This window comes from Spermophilus citellus (genome assembly GCF_964194105.1).
Source record: "Spermophilus citellus genome assembly, chromosome: 5".
Taxonomy (NCBI): domain Eukaryota; kingdom Metazoa; phylum Chordata; class Mammalia; order Rodentia; family Sciuridae; genus Spermophilus; species Spermophilus citellus.
This window is the reverse complement of record NC_138186.1, coordinates 26,398,870-26,424,279: the sequence shown is the minus strand read 5'-3', so window position 1 is coordinate 26,424,279 and position 25,410 is coordinate 26,398,870. Positions and strand designations below refer to the sequence as shown.

The window sequence follows — 25,410 nt, the reverse complement described above, 5'->3', positions numbered from 1 at the left end:
CTACTGAGCTACACCCCCAAAATTTTTATATTTTTATTTGAGACAGGGTCTGACTATGTTGCCCAGGCTGGCTTGGAATCTCGGGTCCTTCTGCCTCAGTCTTCCATGTTACTGGGATTGTAAGTGTGCACCTCAGTACCTGGCCATAGAGCACTGAAAACCCTCAAGATATTACACTATTCATAAGTGATGAATCCTCTGAAATACAAATAAAAAAACTACCCTATTCACTATATATATATATAAACAGCTTCTTTACCCATACATGAAGCTAGTATTATTGTGATAGCTAAACCAGGCAGAGACAGATCTCCTTGAATAGTCATAGAAATAACAAACTGAGAGTGTGGAAGTAAACCAAAACATTGATAGTGAAAATAGAACAGAGAGATGTTCAGGAAAGAGAATCATCTAGGGTAGAAAACTAATTGTGGGTGGCTGGCATTGTGGCTGGTGGTTGAACACTTGCCTAGCACATGTGAGACACTGGGTTTGATACTCAGCACTGCATAAAAATAAATAAATAAAATAAAGGTATTGTGTCCAACTCTAGCTAAAAATATTTTTTAAAAAAGAAAACTAGCTGGGCAGTGAGAGAGAAATTGACAATGATGTTTCAGTTTCCAGTAGAAGAAATGGGAAGTATATCCCACATACAAAGATAGAGCAATTTTTAGGGGTGTTTTTCTTCCTTCTGCTGATAAGAGTTTGGAGTAGTTCCTCCTATTTACATGCATTTTATCCTAATATAGTACTCTGAAACTCAGGTTGGTGTGCAGTAAGTATCATAATGGAACAAATTATTCTTTCCCTAGACCCACCAAACTTGACCCTTGACAAACATTTTGTAGTCTTCTGTAGCCCATGTTTTCTCCACCCTTCTCAAGTCATAGTAAACTACCATTAAGGACCTCTATTAGGCAAATTTCATATACTTTATGTGTTCTTCTTTTCAGGGTAGTAGACCATTCTGAAGAAAACCTGATGAACTCAAAAAACTTGGGAATGGTATTTGGACCCTGCCTCATGAGGCCAAGGCCTAGAACTGCTCCTGTTACCGCCTCATCTTCCCTTGCTGCATATGTCAATCAGGCCCTATTGGTATAGTTCCTCATTATCAATTCACAAATGATCTTCGATGGGTTCCTAGAGACAGAAAATGTTTTGTGTAGTACAGGTGTTATTGCACCTCGGGTGGACAAAAGCTGTCCTTCCAAACCCATGATATCACCAGAACATTCCACAAAGTCACAATATTTTTCTACAAAGCAAGCGAGTTTTGACCATTATAGAACTGCATTAAATTTGTGATGTTTATGTTAACTAGTTAATAGTCTTTGAACTGTTTATTTTGAGATTTTTTTGCTTTTAGTTTAAATTTTTGTATCAATATGATATCAACACTGCCGATATTGAAATTGAAATTTTTGAATCGGCTACATCATGTGAGGACTCAGAATATAAGCAAAATGCATTGGAAAAATTGGATGTACGTCTCATTGGTGAGTGGTCATGTAACATATACGGTTGCATATTTCAAACCTTGCCAAGAAGTTGTGATTAAAAACCAAGGTGAGGGTTGGGCTTGTAGCTCAGTGGTAAAACGCTTGCCTCAGCATGTGTGAGGCCCTGAGTTGGATCCTCAGTACCATATAAAAATAAATAAATAAAGATAAAAATATTGTGTCTATCTTCAATTCTCATTCTTAAAAAAAAAAATCAAGCTCAGTGCTAAAGAACCCGCGGAAACTGCTTCTTGGAGCCTGCTCCTATCAGAACATACACCAAACCCAGAGTGGCCAAATTCTGGATCCTGGAACTGCTCTGGCCCAGGGCTAAAGAACCTGTGGAAACTGCTTCTTGAGCCTGCTTCTATCAGAACATACACCGAGCCCGGAGCAGCCAAACTCTGGCTCCCGGAACTGCTCTGGCCCAGGGCTAAAGAACCCACAGAAACTGCTTCTCGGTCCGGGTCCTGCTGAATACTGTGGAGGCCAGAGGGGCAGAGCAGAGCTGCCGCCTGCGCCCGGAACAGGCCTAGCGACCCACCAGCGTGGTACACACATCACCCCAATTGCAGTAAGGGCAGAGCAGAGCCACCACCCGCACCTGCAAGGTAGGCAGACCTGCGACCGACTGGCAGAACAGACCCAGTGGCCCGCCAGCATGGTAGACAGATCACCCCAATTGGAGGAGGAGCACAGCTGCTGGCCGCCCTGCAAGGGAGACTTTTCAACTATACAAGAGCAATATGAATATATAGGGGGGAATTTCAAAAACACAACAGTTTCACCAAGCAGAAAGAAACGTGAGCAGTATGAAAAGACAAGGAAAGAAAGGACCATAAGCAATGCAGGTCAACTCAACTTTAGAAGAGGTAATAGCTGCAGCAGATGGAATGTCAGATAAAGAATTCAGGATATACATGCTTCAGATGATCTGGAGTCTCAAGAAAGACATTAGACAGCAAAATCAGACAATGAAAGATCACTTTGACAATGAATTACATAAACAAATCCAAGAAGCAAAAAAGATCAACTATACAGGGAGATAGAGGTAACAAAAAACAAACAAACAGAAATCCTAGAAATGCAGGAAGCAATAAACCAACTTAAAAACTCAATTGAGAATACTACCAGCATAGTAGAACACTTAGAAGATAGAACATCAGACAATGAAGACAAAGTATTTCAACTTGAAAAGAACATAGACAGCTCAGCAAGACTGTTAAGAAACCATGAGCAGAACATCCAAGAAATATAGGATAATATAAAGAGACCAAACTTAAGAGTCATTGGGATACAGGAAGGTATAGAGGTCAAAACCAAAGGAATGAGCAAACACTTCAATGAAATAATATGAGAAAACTTCCCAGACTTGAAGAATGAGACAGAATCCCAAATCCTAGAAGGCTACAGGATGCCGAATGTGCACAATCATAAGAGATCCACACCTAGACACATTATAATGAAGATGCCCAACATACAGAATAAGGAGAGAATTTTAAAAGCTACAAGAGAAAGGAAGCAGATTGCATTTAGGGGTAAACCAAACAGGATAACAGCTGATCTTTCAACACAGACTCTGAAAGCTAGAAGATCCTGGAATAACATATTTCAAACACTGAAAGAAAATGGGTTCCAACCAAGAATCGTGTATCCAGCGAAATTAAGCTTCAGGATGGTAGATGAAATTAAAACCTTCCACGATAAACAAAATTTAAAAGAATTTGCAGCTAGAAAACCATCTCTTCAAAACATCCATAGCAAAACATTACAGGAAGAGGAAAAGGAAAATAACAATGAAAACCAACAGTGGGAGGTAGGACAGTAAAGGGGGGAAAATAATCAAAGATGAAAAACAAACCATGTTAAGTAACATAAATAAACCAATATGGCTGGAAGAACAACCCATATCTCAATAATAACCCTAAATGTTAATGGCTTAAACTCACCAATTAAGAGACACAGGCTAGTAGAATGGATCACAAAACAAGACCCAACAATATGCTGCCTACAGGAGACATATTTGATAGGAAAAGATATACATAGACTGAAGGTGAAAGGTTGGCAAAAATCATATCACTCATATGGACTTCAGAAACAAGCAGGAGTGTCCATACTCATATCAAATAAAAGAGATTTCAAGCCAAAGTAAATCAAAAGTTATAAAGAGGGAAACTACATACTGCTCAAGGGAACCATACACCGACAAAACATAACAATCATAAATATATATGCCCCAAACAATGGTGCAGCTATGTTTATCAAGCAAACTCTTCTCAAGTTCAAGAGTCTAATAGACCACCATACAATAATCATGGGAGACTTCAACACACCTCTCTCACCACTGGACAGATCTTCCAAACAAAAGTTGAATAAGGAAACTATAGAACTCAATAACACAATTAATAACCTAGACTTAATTGACATATATAGAATATACCACCCAACATCAAGCAGTTACACTTTTTTCTCAGAAGCACATGGATCCTTCTCAAAAATAGATCATATATTATGTCACACGGCAACTCTTAGAAAATATAAAGGAGTAGAGATAATACCATGCATCTTATCTGATCATAATGGAATGAAACTGAAAATCAACGATAAAAGAAGGAAGGAAAAATCATGCATCATTTGGAGAATGAACAATAGGTTACTGAATGATCAATGGGTTATAGAAGACATCAAGGAGGAAATTAAAAGATTCTTAGAGATAAATGAAAACACAGACACAACATATAGGAATCTATAGGACACATTGAAAGCAGTTCTAAGAGGAAAATTCATTGCTTGGAGTTCATTCCTTAAAAAAAGAAAAAAACAACAAATAAATGATCTCATACTTCATCTCAAATCCTAGAAAAAGAAGAGCAAAACAACAGAAAAGAAGTAGAAGGCAAGAAATAATTAAAATCAGAGCTGAAATTAATAAAATTGAAACAAAAGAAACAATTGAAAAAATTGACAAAACTAAAAGTTGGTTCTTTGAAAAACTAAATAAAATAGACAGACCCTTAGCCATGCTAATGAAGAGAAGAAGAGAGAGAATTCAAATTACTAGCATATGGGATGAAAAAGGCAACATCACAACAGACACTTCAGAAATACAGAAGATAATGATAAATTATTTTGAATCCTTATACTCCAATAAAATAGAAGATAGTGAAGGCATCGATAAATTTCTTAAGTCATATGATCTGCCCAGGTTGATTCAGGAGGATATAGACAACCTAAACAGAACAATATCAATTGAGGAAATAGAAGAAACCATCAAAAGACTACCAACCAAGAAAAGCCTAGGACCGGATGGGTATACAGAAGAGTTTTACAAAACCTTTAAAGAGGAACTAATACCAATACTTTTAAATCTATTTCAGGAAATAGAAAAAGAGGGAGAACTTCCAAATTCATTCTATGAGGCCAACATCACCCTGATTCCTAAACCAGACAAAGAAACTTCAAAGAAAGAAAACTACAGACCAATATCTTTAATGAACCTAGATGCAAAAATCCTCATTAAAATTCTGGTGAATCGGATGCAAAAACATATCAAAAAAATTGTGCACTATGATCAAGTAGGATTCATCCCTGGGATGCAAGGCTGGTTCAATATACGGAAATCAATAAATGTTATTCACCACATCAATAGACTTAAAAATAAGAACCATATGATCATCTCGATAGATGCAGAGAAAGCATTCAACAAAGTACAACATACCTTTATGTTCAAAACTCTAGAAAAACTAGGGATAACAGGAACATACCTCAACATTGTAAAAGCAATCTATGCTAAGCCTCAGGCTAGCATCATTCTGAATGGAGAAAAATTGAAGGCATTCCCTCTAAAATCTGGAACAAGACAGGGATGCCCTCTCTCACCACTTCTGTTCAACATAGTTCTCAAAACACTGGCCAGAGCAATTAGACAGATGAAAGAAATTAAAGGCATAAAAATAGGAAAAGAAGAACTTAAATTATCACTATTTGCAGATGACATGATTCTATACCTAGCAGACCCAAAAGGGTATACAAAGAAATTATTAGAGCTAATAAATGAATTCAGCAAAGTGGCAGGATATAAAATCAACACGCATAAATCAAAGGCATTCCTGTATATCAGGGACAAATCCTCTGAAATGGAAATGAGTACAACCACTTCATTCACAATATCCTCAACAAAAATAAAATATTTGGGAATCAACCTAACAAAAGAGGTGAAAGACTTATACAATGAAAACTACAGAACCCTAAAGAGAGAAATAGAAGAAGATCTTAGAAGATGGAAAAATATACCCTGTTCATGGATAGGCAGAAATAACATCATCAAAATGGCGATATTACCAAAAGTTCTCTATAGGTTTAATGCAATGCCAATCAAAATCCCAATGGCATTTCTTGTAGAAATATATAAAGCAATCATGAAATTCATATGGAAAAATAAAAGACCCAGAATAGCAAAAGCAATTCTAAGCAGGAAGTGTGAATCAGGCGGTATAGCGATACCAGATTTCAAACTATATTACAGAGCAATAGTGACAAAAACAGCATGGTACTGGTACCAAAACAGGCGAGTGGACCAATGGTATAGAATAGAGGACACAGAGACTAATCCATAAAGTTACAACTATCTTATATTTGATAAAGGGGCTATAAGCATGCAATGGAGGAAGGATAGCATCTTCAACAAATGGTGTTGGGAAAACTGGAAATCCATATGCAACAAAATGAAACTGAATCCCTTTCTCTCGCCATGCACAAAAGTTAACACAAAATGGATGAAGGAGCTTGATATCAAATCAGAGACTCTGCGTCTGATAGAAGAAAAAGTTGGCTCCGATCTACATATTGTGGGGTCCGGCTCCAAATTCCTTAATAGGACACCCATAGCACAAGAGTTAATAACAAGAATCAACAAATGGGACTTAATTAAACTTAAAAGTTTTTTCTCAGCAAAAGAAACAATAAGAGAGGTAAATAGGGAGCCTACATCCTGGGAACAAATTTTTACTCCTCACACTTCAGATAGAGCCCTAATATCCAGAGTATACAAAGAACTCAAAAAATTAGACAATAAGATAACAAATAACCCAATCAACAAATGGGCCATGGACCTGAACAGACACTTCTCAGAGGAGGATATACAATCAATCAACAAGTACATGAAAAAATGCTCACCATCTCTAGCAGTCAGAGAAATGCAAATCAAAACCACCTTAAGATACCATCTCACTCCAGTAAGATTGGCAGCCACTATGAAGTCAAACAACAACAAGTGCTGGCGAGGATGTGGAGAAAAGGGTACACTTGTACATTGCTGGTGGGACTGCAAATTGGTGCGGCCAATTTAGAAAGCAGTTTGGAGATTCCTGGGAAAGCTGGGAATGGAACCACCATTTGACCCTGCTATTGCCCTTCTCAGACTATTCCCTGAAGACCTTAAAAGAGCATGCTACAGGGATACTGCCACATCGATGTTCATGGCAGCACAATTCACAATAGCTAGACTGTGGAACCAACCCAGATACCCTTCAATAGATGAATGGATAAAAAAAAAATGTGGCATCTATACACAATGGAGTACTATGCAGCAATAAAAAATGACAAAATCATAGAATTTGCAGGGAAATGGATGGCACTAGAGCAGATTATGCTTAGTGAAGCTAGCCAATCACTAAAAAACAAATACCAAATGTCTTCTTTCATATAATGAGAGCAACTATGAACAGAGCAGGGAGGAAGAGCAAGAAGAAAAGATTAACATTAAACAGAGACATGAGATGGGAGGGAAAGGGAAAGAAAAGGGAAATTGCATGGAAATGAAGGGAGACCCTCATTGCTATACAACATTACATATAAGAGGTTGTGAGGGGAATGGGAAAATAAACAAGGAGAGAAATGAATTACAGTAGATGGGGTAGAGAGAGAAGATGGGAGGGGAGGGGAGGGGGGATAGTAGGGGATAGGAAAGGTAGCAGAATACAACAATTACTAATAGGGCATTATGTAAAATTGTGGATGTGTAACCGACATGATTCTGCAATCTGCATTTGGGGTAAAATTGGGGGTTCATAACCCACTTCAATCTAATGTATGAAATATGATATGTCAAGAGCTTTGTAATGTTGTGAACAACCAATAAAAAAATTTAAAAAAACATTAGTTAATTCAATTCATTTGTATAATATAATGTGCAGACTTAATTCTTTCTTGTTACTTGCATTTCAAGAAGTCAAAATTGTTATTAATGTATTATTAAGCTAGTATAGCCATATACCAAATTCACTATTAAAATACACAAAAATTAGACATGATATATTTCCACGTAGATTGTAGATATTTTATTGGAGAATTTTTCCTACATTAAATAGATTTGATGGCTATTTATTCTTAAACAAATGTCTGAATGTAATCTACTAAACCATATAATGTCTTTTAAATGTGTTCCAATTCGTAGAAAGGCTTGGTTGTTCATGCCTGTAGTTCAGAAAGAAAGCAGAAGCCAGAAGATCTCAAGTTTGAGGCTAGTCTGGGCAATACAGCAAGACCTTGTTTCAGAATAAGAAATGAAAAAGACTTGGGTAATATCTCAGAGGCAGAATATTCCTTGGTTCAATCATCAGTATCACATACACATGCCCCAAAGGGAGAAAAAAATTAAAAAGTTTGTTACAACTTATGAAAATGAAAACATCCTAAATTGTCAATTTTAGGATGTTAAAAAGTTGGTTAGAAACAGGGGAGAAAATCTCATCCATCATTTTATACTCTATTTGTTAATAGAATTTACCCAACAGCCTATACAAAAACTTTGAAAAGTACTAAAGTTCAAAGAGAGACTTTGTCTGCAAAAACATAACATCTGTATTTTATCTGCAAAATAAATTAAAGTCTGCTTTTGTGCACACACTGCTGTTGTGTGGCTAAAAAAATCAAGGTGAATTAAGTTGAGGTAAGTTCAAACTTCAATGTTTTATTAGATAACTTTGCTAGCCATTGACAAACTTTAATGAATGTCATTTAAATGAATATCATGCTTTGTTTCTTTCTTGTAAAAAGATATCTTGAAATTCATAAATTATTTTTGTTCTCCTTCTGAAATTTGTTTTCACATTTACTTTTTTGTCATCAATTAAAGTCAAAGAAGAAACAAGCTGGACTCCTGAAACTCGAAAAAAAAAATAGACTCCTAAAGTTTTTTGATGTCTCTTGACCTGTGAAATAAAGGGACATGATGTACACATGTCTTCCATTTTCTTGGCTGCAGTCCTTTTGTTCATTGTTTTTTGATCACTTTATTTCAGTGAATGGTTTCTGGTAAGGGGGTTGAAAACCTTCCATTTGTTACTGCTTTAGTAGAGCTAAATCAGAATTTTTCAACATATAGCCATATATGTTAAATTTGATATATAAAATTAATGAAATATCAATGAGTGAAGCCTGAAAATGTCTGAAAACAAAAGGAGTCCATTACCTCTCTGTGAAGAAAAGCACTGGACTCAATGATTCCCTTTATCTGATTTGATCTTATTAGCCCTTCTGTGCTATGAACATTGGCCTCATTTAATCCATAGCTAACAGTCTGAGGAAGGTTAATAATGCCAAAGGTCATGTCCCTAAATTATTGTTGATTCAGGATTTCAACCTCATCCTGTCTAAATGTAACCTTATTTCACTGTCCAATGAAATTTGATTCCCAGTTAGGTATAGTAATAACAATAAATAATTTTAAAATATTTTGAAGTTTTCATTACATACCATGTAATTCTGAGCCTTTTCTTTATTAGATTATTAACACCACATGCCATCATAGCTCCATATAGGATTCTGTCTTGACAGAAGAATGCAGGCAGGGCTAGTGCACTAGACTTGCCCAGGGCAGAACTGGAGCAGGAGCTGAGCAAGCACCCAGGCAGCTGGCTGCAGAGCCTGCACTCTTAATGGTTCTAGAAGTTCTGCAGGACTGTAAATATGTTCTGGTGCCATCCGACCACAATGGCTCCATTTCCTTTTATCAATGTGGAGAAGGGTCCAGGACAGCAAATCATATGAGCACTGCATAGGAAACAGGGAAGAGAGGCCAGCAGCCTCAGGTGAAGAAGAAGGTCAGATGAGATGATGAACCTGCAAGTGATGCTGGTGTGCACTTTCTGCAAACCACTGCCCAAGGATATGGGAAAAGGACAAGGTGGCAGGGATGAGGACTCTGGGCTATGAACAGGGCCATTGGAAATCCGTCAGACCACTGGCAAATCACACAGTTGTCTGATGTTTTTTTCAGCAGGGAGAGGAGGATCATGGCCAAAGGGCTGCACCTTTCTAGCAACAGGAGCTTCTGGGGTACACTCAACAAAGACAGAGTGTGAGGATCTAGGGTTCTAGGTGAGAAAACAGGAACCCTGAGACCAGACTAGAGGAGAAAGAGAAGGAAGGACCAGTAGCAGAATGGCAATTTTGTCAGCTCTTCAAACTTCCTTTGACCAGTGGATGTTGCCATGTATTAGTGGATCAGCTGGGAAAGCACCCAAATCCTCTCTGGTATGTTGCCCTCAGTATGGACAGAATAAAACTGGAAAGCAGATTAATTGACAGGCAAAGTCCTTGGGATTCATGACATGGCTTTTGTAGGTGTACAGAATAGTGTTACGGTTCTATAGTTACTATTGTCTGCCAGTTGAAATCAGGAAAGTCCTTACCCAGAAAATATTCATTCATGGGTAGTATATTAAAACAAGTTACTTTAGGAAGTGTTTTTTTGTATGTTTTAATTTTATGTGCTTTGTAGCTATCCGTTGTACTGATTAAGATCAATTTTAAAAAGTAATGCTTTAATTAAAAATGTGCCTTTATTTTTAATTCCTCTGCATAGATAACTGAGAATATCATGTTGGAAAAAATATGAAAGACTATATTGTTTGAGAGAGTGCCCATTTATAAATAACCACACTTTCTTATTAATCACGCTCCATGAAGTTAAAAAAAAAAAACCCTCTTCTTTGTCAGATATCAAAGAATTTGAATCATCATCCCAAAAGATGGACACTATGTGAAAAACCATGAAACAACTTAGTCTGAAATCTGGTGTGGCAACAAATGATATACAGAGACCTATGCCAAGCACCAAGATCAGACATTTCCATTTGCCTGTAGATAGGTTCCATTTTGCAAGCTCTCCCAATGAGAGAAACAGCAGAAATATGGGAAATGTCACTTCAGAAAAGTTTTGCCAGAATCTTACCTTTGAAGGACTTAATAAAAAAGATACCCCTACTACTGTTGGTTCCTAATTTAATGGCTTTGATCAGCAGATTCCACAAAAAAACTCAGGGACAACAATGTGAACCAAAGAACTTAACTGGCATGAGTGCAGTGATTGTGCCAAGTGCACTCCAGGAAAAAGTGATAATGAGAGTCAGGGTTAGTGGTGACCATTCCAGAGGTGCCACAGAGCCCAACACGCCAGCCAGATCAGCAAGAGAGGCATCAGAGAGAAGTTTCTCTCATTCTTATTGTCTTGCTCCTACAAGTGCACCCAGAACAGTGCAGCCCCATCTCAGGACAACAGTTTACATACCACCTACCCTGACCAGCAAAGTCAGAAGGACTGAGGAGAAAGCAGCTTCACCTTCAGCAGCAGTGCCTCCTAGTACAACTCTTACTCCCTTGAGTCATGTGGAGGAATCCGTTCCAGAGGCAGACAGCAAATCACCTTGTCCTTTGCAGCCAGGTGCTGAGTCTGAGAAGCTTGGCCTGCCTGACATGAATTGAATGTCCCAGTGACTGGGGATAAATGGAAGAGTTACAAGACCTTGAATTTGAAATGTCACAGTTTGTGTAGGATTGTCAAAATTCAGTTTTTCTTTTTCTTATTTTGTTTTATGTCATTATGTTTATTTTAGGAAAGAATGCTGTGACAGAACCCTTTTTGTATAGGATTGCCAAAGTATGTATTTTGCTTTAGGGCCTTGTATCCCAATTGCTAGTCATATAGAATGGTAGTGTTTTAGTTATATAGAATGATAGTGCCTCACTGATATTGTCTTTAAATTCTGTGTTTTTGAAGTTTTGCATAAATTAAGTATTATAATTTTAAAATTTCAAATGATTTTCTAGATAAAATGATTTATGCAAATGATCCTTAATGTCTGATACTGTTCTCAACAAATAGGGGCAGTAGGGGAAAATGAGCTTTGTTTTGGAGCAAACCTGGTGCTGATTCATAAAATGTTTCTGAATGCAAGTGCCTGAAAAATCCTGATTGGGTATGAATATATTTCTCACCACATAATGTTTTAGTGCATCTTTGACCTCTTGTGTTATTATAGTTTGTATGTAAGCATTGGCAATTCACTTAATTTTTTAATATTTAAGTACAGGCCAAAAAGCTTGCAAACTTGAATTTAATTGCATTCTAATTATCAATTTTTACATATGGTAGTCAATACAATTGTAGAAAGAAAATGCACTTCAATACTAAAAAGTTTGAAACTGTCATAAAATAAAAATGTATACAGATAAAACTAAGGGATAAAACATTTTCAAAAGCATCTAAAGCCAAATAACTAAACTATATAATTTAAATAATAATATATTTATATATTATACATTATGCATTATATATTATATACTACATATTATAGAATTACATATATCTATATGATATCATTTCAATTATATATAATTATAACATAATTCATATATTTTATATATTTTATTAATATAAATTATACTAATATAACATTAATATTAATAATAGAAATCATATTATTATATTGTTATATTACAATGATAAATATTATAATATAATTAATATAAATCTAAATAAATTATGTGATATATAATATATATGTTATATACATAATAAAATAATATATATTTAGTTTATATATATTATTTTATTATATGTGTATATTACATATGTATTTTCCATATCATATAATTTATCTTTAATATGTATAATTCATATATATATTTTTATACATAAATATATCATTTATATCATATATCATTTACATAAAACATATAAAATTAATATATATATTTACACATAAATATATAATTTATATATAAGAATATAAATATGTTATATATTATATAATTTATATATAATATATGAATATATAATATATGTATATATAAATATGTATAATTTATATACATAAAATTTACATATATAAATTTATAAATATAATTTATATATATTTTATTATATGCATATATAATAAAGTAAATATATAACATTATATAAATTAATATATGTGAGAATGTTATATATAGTTTATTTAAATTGTATTATATAATATATATTACTATATTCTATAATATGCAACATGTTTATATAATATTATATTTTAATTTATATTATATCTTATTTGACTTTAGATGATTTTACCACATTTGATAGTTTTTAACCCCGTAGCTTTATCTGTATAAATTTTTAGTTTATGACATTTTAAAACTGTTTCATAATTTTTAAAATGGTCTTAAAAATGCATGATTCTGAAATTTTTAATTGCAATGCATTTTCTCTTGAGATCATATGGGTTTTGTTAAAACTATTCTTTTTGGCCAGGCACAGTGATGTATGCCTGTAATTCCAGTATCTTGGGAAGCTGAGATAGGTGGATCTCAAGTACAAAGCGATCCTTAGAAATGGCGAGGCACTTAACAATCCTGTCTCTAAATAAAATTTAGAATAGGACTGGAGATGCAGCTCAATGGTTGAATGTCCCTGAGTTCAATCCCCAGTACCAAAAACAAAATCCTTTTGTATGAAATGTTTTGATTTATAAATCACTTTACATACTTTTTCTACTTGGACTATCAACCAATGAAAATGTATATGTCATTAGAATTTAACAATAATTTATTTAAGTTCATTTTGAGAGTATAATAAGTCTCATTGTTTGGAATTGGAGAGACATAGTTGACTGAATCTGTTTCATTTATAAAATACCCAGTTTTTATAAACTAATCCATTCCTGTTATTTTCTGGGTTTCGTCATTTTGCCTAAAATAGGATGTAGAAGGGAGAAAAATAAAATAGTCTTCTTTGGTTTGAACTATATTGTGAGCCAATGTAGCCAATGTTTTTGTATGATCATGTTATACTTGATAAAAAATTATATGTATAGGTTTTGTACACACATTACATATACGTAAATTATTTCAAGTGGCTTCTCTGAAATTGTTGCCTCTTGGAGTATGATACTCTAAGATTATTAACTATTAACTCAGGGGTCAACACATGGGCTCATCACTTGACTATAATATGAATTTGATTTTAGGGCATGTTGTCTTATAGTTCTCTGTAACATTAAGGACTAAGGAGAAATGAACAAATGCATTTTTTTATGCTAAAGCCATTTTTTAAGCCTGCCTTATAGAAAGTACAAGAATCACATTGGTTTTAAAACTTAAAAATAAAATCAGAGCTAACATTTATTGAGCTTCTTTTGTGTATTTAGATTTTACCAAGTTGAAATTTCACAGCAACCTCTAATGGGTAAGTAAGCATTTTACAATTCCTGTGTTACAAATGAGGAAACTGAGGCTTAGCTAAGTGACATGCTTTTAATTTCCAGAGATGCAGCAAGCTAATCCAAACGTCAAATACAGGGCTGTCAATTTTTGATGAGTGCTTCTTTTTTTTTTTTTTTTTTTTTTTTGGTACCACAGATTGAACTCCTAAGCACTTTGCCACTGAGCCACATCCACAACATTATTTTTTTATTGGTTGTTCACAACATTACAAAGCTCTTGACATATCATATTTCATACATTAGATTGAAGTGGGTTATGAACCCCCAATTTTACCCGAAATGCAGATTGCAGAATCACGTCGGTTACACATCCACAATTTTACATAATGCCCTATTAGTAATTGTTGTATTCTGCTACCTTTCCTATCCACAACATTATTTTGTATTTTATTTAGAGACAGGGTCTCACTGAATTGCTTAGCACCTTGCTTTTGCTGAGGCTGGCTTTGAACTTGCAATCCTCCTGCCTCTGCCTCCCAGTGGCTGACAGGTGTGCACCACTGTGGCCAGCTGGTTAGTGCTCTTAATGAATGTGATTACTAAATATTAGCAGGAAATACTTAACAATAGAAAATGCATCTATAGATGTTGTTATTATAAAATACACATATAATTTGCCGTTTGAACCATTTTGAAGTTTACAGTTCAGGAACACTTTGTATATTCACTTTGTTCTCCAACTATACTCAATTGTTCATTTCCAGAACTTATTCATCATCCTGTGAGAAAACTTACATACATTTAAACTCCTTCAGTTTTAATACATGGATACAACCCAGTCAACCCTCACAAGTAGAGTTGCACTTTCATGTCCTTCCTAGGAACTTGTTCAGCTTGGAGCCTTCAGCCTGAATGTTCCAGCTTCCTGGAGGCACTGAAGCAAGTGTCTCCTGAGAAGGGGTTGCTATTTCTAGAGTGTCCAGAGCATACACAGTGCCCTGCTACTCAATAATGTGATAGAAATTGTTCATTGGAAAGTTGTCTTAGGACAGTTGGAAACAAATGTGAGTATGGGGAAAGGGCATTATGGAGATTCCTGATAGAGCTTCCAGGCCACCAGAAAGCTTTGTGCAAAGCATATTGTTCATGTTTATGAGAAGTGTTTGTGGAGGGTTCTTTATACTTACCTACATGGACCTGTTTTACATGCTGAGGATTTCATGAGAATTTATGAGTATTTTAAAACCTCTTTTAATGTACTGTGTTGGTATGATTATATATGTAGACAATTCAGTGAATATCTGTAGTTTGGCAAAGTGCCACCTGCCATCAGTATGTAGTATACTGTCATATTCCTGGATATGGGCCACAAACAGAAATGATATAGAAATGATGATGACATCTAACCCACAGATTGAATTCACATTTTGGTAATTGCCCCCAAAATGCTGCTGTCTTCAAGCATCCCAATCCAGGATAACATGGTCTCCTTGGTCTGGTCTCCTTCCATCTGGAACAGTTTTTCGTTTTTTTCATTCATGAACTTGACACTTGAGGAGCATAGGCCAATTTGTATAATGTTGCTTACTCAGTTTAGGTTTCTGTAATATTTCTCATGATTAGAGTCAGGATATACATTTGTGTCATAAATATCAGAAATGATGTTTTATTCTTTTTGTTGTGTCATACTAGAAGATGCACAATGTTTATTTGTCCTATTTCTGGTGATGTGGTCTTTGGCCACTAGTTTAGGATAGTATCTACAAAGTTTTTCAATTGTAAAGTTAGTAATTGAGTAGACTGTGAAATGTCCTAATTTTTACTGAATTGCCGACAGCTAGTTTGAGTCTGTTGACAATTCTTGCCTGAATCAGTTACTATTTTGATTGCCAGGTGGTGAGTCCACCACTTGTGTTTCCATATCCTATCGTAAATAAGAACCTTCCCCTCTCTATGTGTTTATTCATTTGTATCAGTTTAGGCTCCTGGGTTCTCATTTTACTTAAGTAGCTGATAATATATCATTTATTTTCATGCTGAAAATTTCCCAGATTTTGGCTGTGGGAATCTCTTTACACTGTCTTCTAGAGTCCTTTCAACATGTCTACATTTCTTTTTGGATTCTTCCTTATTTTTGGTACATCAAAGTGTTACAAGTTCATCTTGTACTCATCCCCCAATCTAGATTACACAGTTTCAAAGGAACACTGTTTTCTTTAAATGGGAAATGGTATATGGAAGCCAAGACTGGAAAAGGATTCATAGCTAACTGGGAAGTTACTGGTTTTAAGCCTATTGGTAGTCAAACTTGTACATATACATATGTATACACAAACTCATTGTTATGAACGCTCATGTAAGCATGCATTGTAAACCTTGAAAACCTTGAGTTCACACTGATATCTAATTCTTCTTCTTCATTACTTTGGGATCTCAACTATATCCCTTTCCAAATTTGCAATTCCCTTTTCTCCTGGATTGGGATGCTTGAAGACATCCCAATCTGGCTTCCATAATCCTAAATATTTTATTTGTTCACTCAACCTCCTGACAAGGTCAACTGCTGCATCATTCTGCCTGGTTTCAAACATGCCAAATCCAGTCCTCAGTCATTGCTGTATTTGTCATGTCCACAGTGATGCCTGAAATGCCACTTGAAACCTAACCTCTACTACACCAGCCCAGACAACATGAACTGAATCTATAATCCCAGGGAAGTTCATGCTGAGCCCACCATTGGAATCTTAGATCCCTATAATTTGCTAGAGGGAGGCAAGAAAAAAATTGACTATCTTTTGAAAATGAGCATTAATTGAATTTTGAGTTTACTAAGTAAGATTTAAAAAAGAATGATTATACATATTAACCAGAAATGATTAAACAAGCATGTATTTATAATATTTGTATAAATAATTTGTAAAAAAGAAAGTATGATTTTACTTTTGACTATAAGAAATTTCAAATAATATTGATACATTAGTAAGTAAACCATATATGTTATGCTGTTCTAAAATGTCTTTACAAACAGCCAGTTTAATCCTAGCACATAAGAAGAAGAAAAAGAAAAAGAATAAAATGAACTCCTATCTACCCATATAGCTCTAATATATTGTTAATGAGCAACTTACACATCCCTTCCTGATCACGGCCTATTTCTTTTCCCACCAGGGTAAACATTATTGAATGTTTGGGCTGGGGGGGTGCAAGAATTTACCCAGCATTTTTCACATACCAGGCAAGCATTCTACCACTGAGCTACAAGCCCAACACTTTTTCTAATGGATGTTGAGGCAGGTTCTAAGTTGCTCAAACTGGCCTGTTGAGATCCTCCTCAGCTCAGCTGAGATCAGCCTCAGCCTCCCAAGTAGCTGGGATTGCAGGTGTGCACCACATCACCCAGAAATTATCTTGAGTATTATTATTTTTTTTTGTTTTAATTTGTTATCAATTTAGTATTCATTTTTGCCGGTTTATTAACCTTTTTACAAGTGGAATCACCGAATCTTTTTTTTTACTTTGTACAAGGATGGAAAAAGAAACTTAGAACTCTCAATGTAAAAGCTCACCTAACTACATTGACATCTGATTAAACAGATTTTAAGTGAAGAAGTAGTACCAAAGAGAAAGATAAATATTTCACAATGATAAGGAAGCCCATTCTCTAGGGAGAATTTCACAATTCTAAACACTGTTTCAAAATATGTAAGGCAAGAAGAGACAACTAAAATGAAAATATGGTATAAATCCACAGTATGGGAGTTGCTGAGTATACCTTTAAACAGAAAGTTTGTAAAAACAGTATGAAGAGTACAGTTAAAATCTTGACCTACTTGAGATACATAGAACACTTTAAGCAGGGACACAATTTCTATTTCACTTAAACCCATATGGAAAATCTACCAAAACAGTCAGTAAATAGACCACAAAAAAGCCTCAAAATATTTCAGAGAATTTAAATAACTCAAAATACACCCTAAAACCTCAGGAGAAATATCCAGAAGTTAATAACAAAAGATGACTAGAAGCTCCTCAAATTTGTCTCAATGCCTAGAAATTAAACAGAACATACTTCTAAATAACCCAAGATCGAAGAAGAAATAAACATTAGAAAATATTTTAAACTGATAATGAAGAGTTGCCAAATGAAAAAGTATGGGCTGCAGTTAAACCAACATTTAGAGGGAAATTTATAGCCTTACCTACACTTCCTATAAAAATTATGAATTGGGGCTCAGTGGTAGTGCACTTGCCTATCATGTGTGAGGCACTGGGTTCAATTCTGAGCACCACATAAAAATAAATAAAGGTATTGTGTCCATACACAATTAAAAAAATTCAAGAAGCAAATGTAGATGGACAAGCAAAAGTGTCAATCACTGCAAGACAAAGTTAAAAGAAAAACAAAACTAAAAGCTGATTCTTTAAAGAGATTAATAAAATTGATAAACCACTAGTAAGAGTAATCCATAAAAGGGGGAAAATAACCTCAGGAATGAAAACATATTGCTAGAAAACCCACAAACATTAAAAATATATGAAGAACTTAATATCAAGTTGAATAAGAATGAAATTAAAGTCAAAAATTTAAACTAAAGCAAGCCCAGAGTTTCCACTGATTGGTAGAATTCCATCAGTTAGTTAGTTACACATTTTTTGGTGGTCTTGACGGTTGAACTCAGGGGCTAAGTAAGTCAAACAGTTATTTAAAAGCTTTCCATGGAGAAAATGTAAAGACTTAGCGTGGAATCTTTTCAAACATTTAAGGAAGAAATCACCCCATTATACAAGTTCTTTCAAAAAAAAAAAAAAAAGAAAAGAAAATGCTTCCCAACTCTAAGTCTGTTCTTACCTTGATAAATAAACTTGACAAAAATATCAAATATGTAGAAAATAAATTAGCAATATATAACAGTGAGAAGAAGTCTCTATGGTGTACAAAAGTGTCTTAACATTTGGAATACCAATTGTATTTCACAATTTTTTAAGGAATAAAATATATCAATAGATCCAAGTTTTCAAAAGAATTGGGTAAAATTCAACAGCTAAACCCACCCCCAAAAAAGGGAAAAAAAGGACTTTCCTAATAGGGATACAGTCTGGTTTTCAGCAGGCTGCCTTGTAGTAAAATATTGAGTTTGGCCCCTGAGATCTGTAATCAACAAGGATGCCCCTAATTACTACTTCTATTCAACATTGTACAGAACTAGAAATTGTAACCAAGCAATAAGGCAAGGAAAAGAAATGAAAGATGCAAAGACTTTTCTGTTTGCAAATTTATCTTTATGAAAAACCCAAAGGAATTTGTAAACTATTAGAATTAGTGAATAATTTTGCAAAAAAAAAAAAGATTGCTTAAAATTCAGCATTCAAAGTCCCTAACATTTATATTTTAATACAAACAAGAAAATGAAATTTGTGAAATGATAATGTTTAAAATAACATCAAAACATCAAATAACTAGGAAATCTAAGCAGAGATGTGTAAAGAAGAGATTAAAAGATTCTACACTGAAATATAAAAAATATTCTTGGTACAAAGAACCAAATAAGTGGAAGAATATACCATTTTGAGAATTAGAAGATTCAGTATTATGAAGATTGCATTTCTCTTCCAATTTTTTATGCATTCAACCCAATCCTATTTATTCTTGTTAATATTTTACAGATATGTTCTAAGATGCTTTGATATAGACTGTTTCAGGATCCTCAGAAGGAGTGATGTTTTGAACTCTCTCTTAGCGGCTTAGTTAACTTGCCACAGGTTGTACAGCTAGTAGGAGAAGATAGCACCTGAAGCACCTCTGTGTTATACATTATTTCTTACTGTATTCTTTTTCCCTCTTATATTAGTCCTATTCTTGCTGGGCACATTTCTTCCTCCTAACATCTCCACATTTGGTAAATGTGCTATAGGATCTAACTCACCTGAAACCCAAATTTCATGTCCCATTTTTCTTTATTTGTAACATGCTCTATACTACAGAATTTGTATTCATCTAAATAAATCCCTTGAATTTAAAGTTGGAAAAAATTTTTCCTTACAAAACTGAAGTTTGTAGGCTGATTATCAACTGTCACTTTATCCCTAGTCTTCTTTTTTAAGTATTGCTATTTGAGGTTCACTCTGGAAATGTGACCTAAGTATTTAAGTGACTCTTAGTGGTTCTAGTTGGTCCCAGGAATTAAGACTCCATCTGGAGAAAGCCCTAAATTATTTGGGATCCTGTGAGATTTCATGTGACAAAGACAAACATTTTCTGGCACTAAGGACCTAGATAGTTTGTCTTAGCCACAAATCTTTGGTGGAATCCATTGAATAGTTCTTTTCCTTCTCACCTCTCTTTTAAGCTAAGTTTAATGTTAAAGGGGGATTTTAATTTTAATTTTATTATTATAATTATTATTGTTACAGTGCTGGGTATTAAACCCTGGGCCAACAATATGCTAGAAAAGCCCTGAGCTCTATCTCCAGGCCAAAGGCAGATTTTTTTTTAACTCAACCTTATTTGGGCTAAGCTAAAGTCTGAAAAAAATTCCTCATAAAATATGTCAGTGCAATGCAAGCTTTCCACAATTTTAACAGTATCCCTTGGAGTCACATCAAAGATAAAGATTACAATTGAAATATATTGTATAATAATAATTAAACATGTAATTTGAGAAGAATATTGTAACATAATTTGAGAAGAATGTAGATATACCCATTAGCCATGGTGGCAAAACACTAAGGATTTGTTCAAGAAATGTTGAAGAACTACAGGATTTTAGTGAACTATTGTGAATATGGAATTGAGGATGGTGAAGCTAGAGTTGGACAAGATTTAAAAAAAAAAGCCATAATCTGGAAACTAGGTCATGTGATAAACAGGATGCCTCACCTAAGAGGAAATTTGAGGGACATACAGTAGTCTCAAACATTGGAAGTTAAAAGGGATTAAAATGTTTGCATTAGTGGGGCTTTAATTGAAAACACTCCTGAAGGCTGGGATGTGTTTCAATGGTAGAGAACTTTCCTTGCATGCTGAGGCCCTGGGTTTGAGCTCCAGTGCTAGAGACCAAGGAAGGAAGGAAGGAAGGAAGGAAGGAAGGAAGGAAGGAAGGGAGTAGGGAAGAAAGTCAAAGAGAGAAAGAGAGAAAGGGAAGGAGGGAGTGAGAAAGGGAGGAAGAAAAAAGGGAAGGAAGGAAAGAAGGGAAGGAAAAAGGGCAGGAAAAGAAAATTATAATGAACACCAATTAAAGTGTCTTCTGCTAACCTACGTATTAACTATCCAATACAGGAACTCAAACCCTTGTATGACTATTTAAATTAGTTAAAATCCTACAAAATTAAATTTCAGTTCCTCAGACACACCACTTATTTCAAGAGCTCAGTAACAACATGGGTTGGTGGCTATCATACCTGATAGTGAAGTGCACATACTATACATTTCATTCATAGCAGAAAGGTCTATTGGACAGTGCTGATAAACAGGAAGCATCACATCAAGGTACACATATTGTGGATGTGTTAAAGAATATTCAATAAAATTCAATACCATTCATGTTTAAAAAAATTAGCAAATTGTGACCTACAAGAGGGCATCCTGAAACCCAAAGAGGACCTTCTTACCAAGCCAGTTAAATCGGCAGCATCTCATTCATGATGTTGGCAAAATAGCATCATTTATAAAATAGCCTCTTTGCTGTGTATATACAAAAAGACATCGTAATCACTTTAAAATTCCCAACTCTTGTGTACAAATCTGGGTTGATTATCAATCCAATGTTACAAATAGAAAAAAAAAAAAACAGGAAAACTGGTACATCAAATGCATATTGGCACAGCATTAAAATAACAGACTGGAAATTCTTCCATGAAACAAAGCCAAGCTAGGGGTGTGTTAACACAGTGAAACTGCTTTGTTGACTAACTGCTCAACAGGGATCAAACTAGACTTCTGAATTTCATGAGGAATTTTCTAAATTTTTTTGACTGTGGTCTGCCTTTAGCTCATTATGCACATATGTGAATATACTTTTTTAAATTTAACTATATTTTGTTCACTTTTTTGTTGCAATAGTTCATAAACACTGATTTAAAAAACTATTTGTTTTCAGGCAGCGCCGCATGCAGGGCTTGCAGCTGCAGAGTGCTCAGCTTGCTCAGCTGCGGTCATCACTTGAGCAGAGGCGCCAGGACTGACTGCATCCCGCTCATGGGGGCCCCTGGCAGCGTGAGACCCACAGCCCTGTGCCACCCTGCCCCCAACACAACAATCATGTCTGTCTGATGTTGCTTCTTTTTCAGAGATTATGGCAGTTCCAAAAGGAAATCAGGTGCTGACACCAATTCCGAGCCCATGATCCTGGAACAGTATGTGGTGATGTCCAACTATAAGAAGCAAGAGAACTCAGAGTGAAGCCTCCAGGCTGGGGAGGTGGAAGAACAAGAGTGATATAAAATCATGCAGATTTTAAAACGTCTTGGTAAGAAGCAGGGTGGAGATTGGCATTCTGTCTTTCCAAGGGGGATACTGAAGCCCAGAAAGGATGGTGGTTTGATAGCAAATCTGAGGAGCAGAGCTGGGTCCCTGACACCTACCTAAAGGCCCAGAATGGGACACCTCCAAGATGGGGGAAGTGTCCAAGAGACAAAAGGCCCATCTGTGGCTCCTGGATCACCAGTGGACCCTGGGCAGGATGGTCAACAGGCAGCACAGCTGAGAAGAGAAGTATGTCACCGTTCAACCCTATGTCAGGCAAAGCAAGGACGAAATTGGCTTTGAGAAGTGTGTCACCATGGAGGTTATCCAGAAGAATTCGGAGGGCTGGTGGTATATCAGATACCTGGTCAAAGAGGGCTGGGCACCAGCATCCTACCCAAAGAAGGCCAAGGATGACCTGCCAACCTGGAAAAAGAATCTGGCAGGCCCTTTGGAGATCACTGGGAACATCATGGAGATCAGCCACCTGTTAAACAAGAAGAGGTCTGGGGACAAGGAGGCGAAGGCCCTGAAGTCCCTTTGCTAAAAAGGAGATTAGCCTTCCCATCCTGTGCAATGCTTCCAATGGTAGCACCCTCAGTGTCCCCAAGAGGACCGTCTCCAAACTGGCCCAGGGTTCTCCAGCTGTAGCCAGGATTGCCCCACAGAGGGCCCAAATCAGCTCCTCAAACCTAAGGACAAGACCTTCACCATGCCAAGAATCCAGCTTGGGGTTTCAGCTGCTGAAGCCACCAGAGCCCCCTTCTGTCGAGGTGGAGTACTACACCATTGCAAAGTTCCAATCATGCATCTCTGACGTGATCAGCTTCCACTGTGGATCGAATGCAGAGGTCATTGAGAAGAACTCAGGCTGGTTAAGTGCAGATCTGTGAGAAGGAGGGCTGGGCCCCCGCATCCTACATCAATAAGCAAAAGAAGCCCAACTTGAGCAGCCGCAGGAACACATTGACTTGGCCCAAGGTCCTGCCGCCAGTACCCTTCAGCAAGCCCAAGGAGACCAACAAGAGCCAGGGACCTGTGGGTGCCAACAAGAGCCAGGATTCCCTTTTGAAGCTCAAGTAAGAGGAGCCTGAGTATGATATCCCCACCTTTGGCTTTGACTCCGAGCCAGAGCTGAGTAAGGAGCCCACAGAGGACAGAGGCTCAGGAGACCAGAAGCCTGCCCAGCCCTGTAGACTCTCACATGCCTCCTCCCTGCAGTGGGCCTGCTTCAAGGTGGGCGAGTCTTCAGAAGATGTGGCCCAGAGAATGAGGGCTTTTGGTCATATGGAGAGGACACCCTGTCAACCAGAGGCTCCTCTGGGGACAGTGACTCCCCAGGGGGCTCCTCACTGTTCCTTGCCAAGAAAAACTCCCCCAAGTCAGGCTCCCCCAAGTCATCATCACTCCTAAAGCTCAAGACAGAGAAGAATGCCCAGGGAGAACTGGGGAAGAACCAGTCCTTGGCCTCCTTTTCCTCATCTATCAGCATCAACACCACCTGCTCCTCATCCTCCTCCTCTTCCTCCTTCTTGTCAAAGAACAGGGGTGACCTGAAGCCATGCTTTGCCTAGGATGCAGGCATTCATGGCACTCCCAAGGTTGGGGCAAAGAAGGACACTGATATGAGGGCTGGGCTGACCTCCTGTGCCAAGACCAAGCCACCTGTCCAGCCTAAGCCCTTCCTGAACCTGGCAGAGTCACAGAGTCAAGAGAAGATGGACATCAGAACTTTAGGATGCCAATTGAGACCCACAGGCCAGCTCTGGGGGAAGCGGGGCCCTCAGGGGTCCTAAGAATGAGGATTCAGAGCTTACCCCACACATAGCCTCTGAAGGGCCCAATGAGGGGGGCCAGGAGAGGCTCAGGCAACATCATCACCCTCCCGGCCACCGCTCTCCCATGTATCCATAAGACAGAGTGGGAAGGGCCAGCCACGTTCTTTGTGACATGTAGCGCCTACCAGAAGATCCAGGACTCAGAGATCAGTTTCCCTGCTGTCGTGGAGGTGCAGGTGCTGGAGAATCAGGAGAGTGATTGGTGGTATGTGAGGTTTGGGGAGCTGGAGGGCTGGGCCCCTTCCTACTACTTGGTGCCTGATGAGAATGAGCAGCCTAACACCCCTGGAAAAGAGCAGGTTGTGCTAAAGAGCAGGCAGAATGAAGGCAAGTCAGACAGACTGGAGAAGATCGATAGATGGGTGCAGGCACTCAACACCATCAACCAGAGGTGAAGGACAACATTAAACCCTACAGATGTGGGACCTGGAAGATGGCCCACCTCCCAGCTATTGCCTGTAAGGTAGGATACATTGAATAGGGAAGGAATGACCTGGAACCCAGACATGAGAAAGCTGGGACCTACAGTGCAACTTGGTGACTTCATTGATGGACTACATGTCATTTGGGACAGGCCAACTGGAAAACCCCAATTGTGCCTTTGTTGCAAATCTGGAAAAGACGTGGTCATAGGGGGGCCTCCAGCATCCTGCCTGTTTGGCTGTTTTGGTGGCTACCATGTTGCCACCAGAGATAGCCCTTATTTTGTCCTTTTCCATGTTTGTGGATCATGCTGTTTCCTAGGGATTGCCACCACCCACCATGGCTGGTTGTATGTGAAGACCCCACAGGCCCTGGGACTTGGAGTTGTCTCATGAGCTCACATCTCTCCCTGAACCAGGACACTGTCAGTGTCTGGGAGTTAAAGAAAACACAATTCCCAGGTGCCAGCAAGAACTACCTTCTTAGCTGTCATTGCCCTGGCCTTGAGAAGAGAGTTTGCTCTCCTTGGGGTACCCCATGGAAGACACAATGCTCAAGTTAAGATGGTGGGGAAAGCCATCATGCTCTCCATCATCAGCACAGACGATTTGGGATATTTCTGGGTGAGCAGTTCCTTTGCATGTTTCAGGAGGGGTTTGTTGATTTGGGGTTTACATGTCAGACTTTTGGTTTGAGTTTTATTT

At 37.1% G+C, this 25,410-nt stretch overlaps 1 pseudogene across 1 annotated transcript in view; it reads left to right on the top strand.

The window, feature by feature from the left end:
* Nucleotides 1–24,678, top strand: part of LOC308649298 (SH3 and PX domain-containing protein 2A-like) — a 35,630-nt pseudogene extending 10,952 nt beyond the window's left edge. The window contains exons 3-4 of the transcript in view: nucleotides 22,271–22,343; nucleotides 22,490–24,678. The product of the transcript in view is annotated as an SH3 and PX domain-containing protein 2A-like (transcript). The remainder of the gene's footprint in view (nucleotides 1–22,270; nucleotides 22,344–22,489) is intronic.
* Nucleotides 24,679–25,410: the final 732 nt, after the last annotated feature.